The following is a 7156-nucleotide window of genomic DNA, read 5'->3' as shown; positions in this document are numbered from 1 at the left end:
GTCTGTAGTTTCTGCAGACCTCCTGAGAGGCAAGCAGTCTATAGCATTTGGGCTGTTGAACTGGCCCATATAAGACAAATTTTAAACCCAGACATAGTTTCTAAAAATCTGTCTCACATATAACCTATGTTTCTATAACTTTTCAAGTTTTAGACCAGGATCGATTCTTCCTTGGTATAGAAAAATAAAACAGTTAGCTATGAAAGACAACAAGTTATAATTGCTAAACTTCCAATATATCTGTGAAGATCAGGCTGTGCCTTGCTTTAAGTTTTTCCATGTCTTGCTCTGGTTGGCTGCATATTACCAAGCAGCATTTGGCTCAATTTTTAATAGAAATACAGAGACAGGATGCATTTACATCTTATTTGTACACATAGACACCATCACCTGTACAGCACCAACTACAAGCAAGCACAGACTGTAAAACTACAAGAGTAGCACCTAAAACATATCAAATAGACTGGAATATATGACTACAATGGCTTATTAAAAGTATATCAGAAAAAAATCAGGCCCCAGAACTTTGTGAATACATCGAAAGGTGGGATACGCTTATCTGGCCCCTATAAAAAGACAGGCCCTATCATTTTAATGACAAGAGTTACAAACTCTGGGAACTGCAACCTGACCACGTGGTTTATGTCAAAAACAGAGAACTCTCTATATCCCATAAGCTTCAGCACAGCTTAGTCCCCTCTGCTTGAAGTGTCCAGCTTGAGCTGCCTATTAGCTGTTTCTCCATCCTCCACTTTCACAGCTTGGCTATGGCTTTGCTCTCCTGAGGCTCCAGAAGCTCTTCTGCTGAGTTCCTTAATGTCTTATCTAACAGCCTCAGTGACTCTCTGCATCTATCTACCTCTGCCCCAGGGAGGCCTCTTTGAATTCTGTGACCTCTTTAACCATTTAGTAGCTGCTTATAAGCTACTAATTACTGTTTCATGTATAGTGTGTGATTTGAAACTCAATATTAATAATTAACATTGGAACAAAAGAGTCAGTGAGATGGCCCAGTTGGTAAAGGTTCTTGTTACCCAAGCCGAGCAACCTAAGTTGGATCCCTGAAACCAATTTAAAGGAGGAAGGAGAGCACTGACTCCATACAGTTGTCCTCTGGCCTCCACACTTGCACAGCATCACACTACTCCCACACATGTAATGATTCTTAAAACTTGGGATGAAAGAAACTGTGTTGGCCAGTGGCCAGCTATCAAAGGAAAACTGGGACTTCTTGGGAAATTGCAGCCAACAAAACTGTCCTAACGTATGAACTTATTGTTATTCTATAAATTCTAACATAGTAGAAAGACATAAATATGTCCATCTATGTTTCTGGCATAATGAGATCTCAACAAATCTCTACTCCTTTATAATAAGGCACATATATATGTAAGCTGCATTTGCTTACCTTTAATACCTTCCCAGAAGTCATTACGATCTCTCCTGACTGAAGTAAACTTGCTTAGGTCATGGTACGTACTCCAGATATAAACATATTTATCTTCTAAACCGCTAAAGAGGTAAGTAGAGTCATGACTGTATTTGAGCAGGAAAGGTCAAAAAATAAACAGAAAAAAAATTAAGGTTTCCTTCTATCAGTGCTAATTTAAGATATCCACAGTAACACCTGAGTAAGATTGTTGAGAATTAAATCCTTATTCTGGATTCTGAATTTGGTTTGATGCATAGCCAGGCTGTTTTGATGTTTGCTTATTGCTACACATTTGTTAGAACACTGTTATAATGAATATACTCTCTCGGAGATAACCAGGATAATCTTTTCAGACATAGGGGTGTTACCTATTGTTTACATTTTGGAGATTCTTAATGCTGTGGACCCAGCCTAGAGCCTTATCATGCTAACCAAAACTCTATTAGCCTTAGAATTTTCATCAAAGCCCTGGTAACTGTGATGTTGGTTAATCCATTCTAGAACTAGTGACTTAAAGGAGAGCAGATGAAGCCAATTAAATGGCTGGGTAATTACTGGGTACTTCAAGAAGAAAATAATGAATTTTTGAGAAGAGTTGAAAGAACGATTAGGAAGAAGAAAAGCTAGGCAGCTAATCTTATTTCTGGAGACTTTACAGATCCTAAATTAGGAGTTCAGATGACAAGCAAAGCTGTAATGACATGGCACTTTGCTTTAATGGTGAGAAAATTTTTTCTTAGCTCCTGCACCTAAAGGGATCAAGACAGTATGTTTGGTAGTGGTTGTGATGAGGGTTTTCTCTTAGTGGCTTACAAAAAAGTTCAAAAGCAAACATTCTGAAGCAAGAAGTCTTCTAAGCATGTCTCTCACAACTATGATTACAGGACAGTTATTTAATGTTGTCTGTTTTTTTTTTTTATTTGCAAAACAGGGGTAGTTTTCTTGCCTATCATACAGTTAGGTAAAGTAAGCAATGTATGATGAAGATATGATTTTAGTTATAAAAATGGAAAGACTTAAGAACCTCATATAATGAAAAATGGGGAATGAAGAAGTACCATACATCTGGGAATTTCTCAGTGCCAATTACCTGAAACTTGCTTTGATCTGGCTGCTGCCTATTGATAACTCTTATACTTTATGGACAATGATAGGTCTCTCGGATCATACAGTCTGATTCTGGAGTCATGTGAGGTTATCATTGTCTGAAAGTAAACCAAAAGCATAGATAAGAATATCACCTTTTAATTTAAATTAAACCACAACACAAAAAGGGTATTACACCCAAAGCAAGTAAACAGCAAAACTACAAACAGTAATATTACCCCATGTTTTTGCCCAGTTTTGAAACTAACTTTCAAGACTCCATACACAGTGTGGAGAGAGAAGGTTTTGAATACTATATAGTACCTTATTTTCTCTAGGTAAAGGTTCAATGCCAGTAATTTTTCTTTCAAACTGTAGTAGATCATACATGTATTTGTGTATTTTACTTTAAATGGTAAAAGAAAATCATAAATTAAAAATATCAGAAGTAGAAGAAACCCCTAAGATCATTTGTTCTACCTCACATCAGTCAGAATGACTAAGATCAAAAACTCATGTGACAGCAGATGCTGGGGAGGATGTGGAGAAAGAGGAACACTCCTCCATTGCTGGTGGGATTGCAAGCTGGTACAACCACTCTGGAAATCAGTTTGGCAGTTCCTCAGAAAATTGAACATAGTACTACCAGAGGATCCAGCAATACCTCTTCTGGGCATATACTCAGAAGATGCTACAACTTGTAATAAGGACACATGCTCTACTATGTTCATAGAAGCCTTATTTATAATAGCCAGAAGCTGGAAAGAACTCAGATGTCCCTCAACAGAGGAATGGATACAGAAAATGTGGTGCATTTACACAATGGAGTACTACTCAGCTATTAAAAACAATGAATTTATGAAATTCTTAGGCAAATGGATGGATCTGGAGGATATCATCCTGAGTGAGGTAACCCAAGAACACACATGATATGCACTCACTGATAAGTGGATATTAGCCCAGAAACTTAGAATAACCAAGATACAATTTTCAAAACACATGAAATTCAAGAAGAAGGAAGACCAAAGTGTGGATACTTTGTTCTTCTTCTTCTTCTTCTTTTTTTTTTTTAGAACTTGTAATGAGTTTTATTTTATTTATTTTTTAATTAGATATTGTCTTCATTTACATTTCAAATGTTATCCCCTTTCCTAGTTTTCCCTCCAAAAAATTCCCTCTCCCCTCCCCCTTCCCCCTGCTCCCCAACCCACCCACTCCCATTCCTGGTACTGTCATTCCCCTATATTGGGGCATAGAGCCTTCGTTCCTTCTTAGAATGGGGAGCAAAATACCCATGGAAGGAGTTACAGAGACAAAATTCAGAGGTGAGACGGAAGGAAGGATGATCCAGAGACTGCCCCACATAACAACCACCAAACTCAGACACTATTGCATATGCCAACAAGATTTTGCTGACAGGGCCCTGACATAGCTATCTCTTGTGAGGCTATGCCAGTGCCTGGCAAATACAGAAGTGGATGCTCACAGTCATCTATTGGATGGAACACAGGACCCCTAAAAAAGGAGCTAGAGAAAGCACCCAAGGAGCTATCCTATAGGAGGATCAACAATATGAACTAACCCGTACCCTGCAGAGCTGTGTCTCTAGTTGCATATGTAGCAGAGGATGGCCTAGTTGGCCATCAATGGGAGGAGAGGCCTTTGGTCTTTTGAAGAATATATGCCCCAGTACAGGGGAATGCCAGGGCTAGGAAGCAGGAGTGGGTGGGCTGGGGAGCAGGGCAGGAGGAGGGTATGGGAACTTTGAGAGAGGAAACTAGGAAAGGGGATAGCATTTGAAATGTAAGTGAAGAAAATATCTAATAAAAAATTTAAAAAAATAAGTAAAAAAATAAAATTAAAAAATCATTTTTACTAAGTCTCAGATGTTACCATTTTTCATCTTATTTTACCAACAAAATGGTTAAAGTCCAGATGGTATAAATAGGATATTAATACACTGTCTAAAACCACAAGGTTTTTTTTTTTACCTCTGTATCATAGAAAACACATTTCCCATTTATGTCCCAATTACTGCATATTCACCATTCTGACAAAAATTGGCAGCTGTGATCAACTTTGTCTGACCATCAACTTCATTCCATAAAGCCATTTTTTTTTTGGTCAGTTATGTTCCATAGGTGGAGCTTTCCGTCCAATGATTCACTGAGAAAATATCTGCCATCCTAATAAGGTGGCAAGAAAATGTTTTTATTTTCACATCAGGGAAAGCTCAGGTAATTAACACATTGAATAATGAAAAATAGTATTCTAAAATGAAATCTTATTTGAAAAGTAATTTTTGCTGTCATTTTCTTTTCATTTTGAAGGCTGTGTACAAAGCAGTCAAGTTGTGGCCTCATGCATGAAAGCGAGTGAGCGCTCTCTCAGTGAGATACATTTGCATGGAGCCACGCTGTTTTAGTCTCGGCTAGCATCATTTTGTGTACTAAAGTGAGAACAATTACACATACCAGCTTTCATGTTGAAGAAATAGAATTTGAATTATTTCATCATATTTTCAAATTGCTTTTCCAAGATATGGATGTTAATATAAATGTTTTAGTAAGCATCACATGGAATAATGTCCACAATAAATTAAGTTTAAGAAATTTTGGAGTGCAAAACCTTAAAACAGAATTGTCAGTCAATCTGTATTTTGAATCTCCGAAAGGGAGATAAAGTGAGTGGCAACTTTCTAATTTCCTTCACCCTGGACTTTCTTTGGGTATGCTTTTGTTTCCAGGGCATGTGTAACACAGGGATACAAGGCTAACACCAGTCACAATGTACTGAACCTGCTTTTTAGGAGCTCTGATACAGAATTGCAGACCAAGAGCTCTATGTCTTGAGGAACTGCTCCCATGCTGGGCATACTGCAAAGTCAGCAGAGTTTCTTGATTGCCATAGTCTGGTGGTTTAGAGGAGAATATTACCATGTAAATATATATATATATATATATATATGCTAAATTTTGGTAATGTAATGAATACATATTAGAGAATAGGGGGAGAGCTCAGTTGGTAAAGTGTGAGGACCTGAGTTTGGATCCCCAGGACCCACATATATGATAATGGCAGACATTTGCAACTTCAGTACTGGTGGGCAGAGATAGCCAAACCCCTAAAGATTCCTAGCTAACCAGTCTAGCTAAATTGCTGAGCTTCAGGTTCAGTGAGAAACCTAGTCTCAAAAACTAACAGGAGAGGGTATACGTATACATTACAGCCACCACCTTTTTAAACACGAAGATTACATATTAAAAGTCAGGATACTTTGTTCATATAAGACATTTATTCTTGATCACTGCTGAAGTTTCTCATGGAAAATCTATATGTAGTGCACATTTTTTAGTCTACAGTTTAGTAAATTATACTTAGCAACTGCCAGAAAAGTTAAACATGTGAAAAAGATTTCATCTTGGACTTCAATTTTTTGAGGCCATGAATTCTTTTGTTCAGCTTTCCATAACTATATTAAAGTACTTGAGAACATCAACATATTTTTTAAAAAGGTTGCTATTGTCTCTGAATATTAGGGGTTCTAGTCCATCATCATTTATCCCTTTATTTTGCTCTCAAAAACATTTAAGGACACGCTTATGATCACCCAAGGAGATTCCTCTAGTCTCTACCTCCTAAAGTATATTCTATATCCCAATAATCACATACTGGAGATAAACTTTAAGACAGGTAGCTTCTCAAGTAAATTCAAAATCCAAGCAGAATACTTAGCATTATGGAAATCCATACAAAATACATATGAGAGATCACTTCATTTGTTTGATATTAGTAATAGAACAGAAACAAATTATAAGCCTCTTATATTTCTGACAGGGCTATGAAGAGAACAGATTTCGGGTGAGGGGTGTCTGTTACTCCAAAATTTAAATTCAATGATATATGTGATCCAGAAATTTCATTCTTATTCCCACCCAAGAAAATGGAAAGTAAAGGTTCATATGAAAAGCTGTATGAAACATTGGCAGTTGAAACAATGATGTTTATAAAAGACAAGAAAGGAGGAAACCAGTTTCCATCATACATGTTAAACAAAAGATGCTATATCCAATTCAGTGGAATATTACTCATCCACAAAAAGAGGTAAATGTTGACATATGCAATGACTAGGCTAAACCTTGAGAGTATTAAGAAAGTCAGACATTCTAGCATTCATATTAGATAATCCTGTTTATATAAATTTCACTTACAAGGACATCTATAAAATATACATTGGACATTAGTAAGCTGGGGGGGGGCAGGAGAATGGGAAGTAACTACAAATACATTTCTTTTAGGATGGTAAAATTGTTCAGGCATTAAAGAATGGACGGGGTTACATTATGAGATTGTATACAATCCACTGAGATACACCTTTAATACAATAAATGGTGTGGATTTGGTTTATTGCTTATGTTAATTGGTTTCTACAGGAATTTGCACATCTGCATATAAGATGCTACTGGTTCCTGCCTCCAGTTGGCTCTAATTGGTAAATAAAGTTGCTAGCAGTCAATGGCTGGGAAAGAAGACAGAGGCAGGACTTTAGATTCTCAGGATAAGGGAAACAGGGGAAGATTTAGAATCACCATGCCCAGGAAGCAGTAGGATCAAGCTTGGGAGCTGCAGGAGAGAAAG

At 37.2% G+C, this 7156-nt stretch overlaps 1 pseudogene; it reads right to left on the bottom strand.

The window, feature by feature from the left end:
- Gm14554 (predicted gene 14554) lies at window positions 1395-4751 on the bottom strand (annotated as a pseudogene).

The sequence above is a fragment of the Mus musculus genome, chromosome X (genome assembly GCF_000001635.26).
Source record: "Mus musculus strain C57BL/6J chromosome X, GRCm38.p6 C57BL/6J".
NCBI lineage: Eukaryota > Metazoa > Chordata > Mammalia > Rodentia > Muridae > Mus > Mus musculus.
The sequence above is the reverse complement of the archived record's forward strand: the minus strand, read 5'-3'. Positions and strand labels throughout refer to the sequence as shown.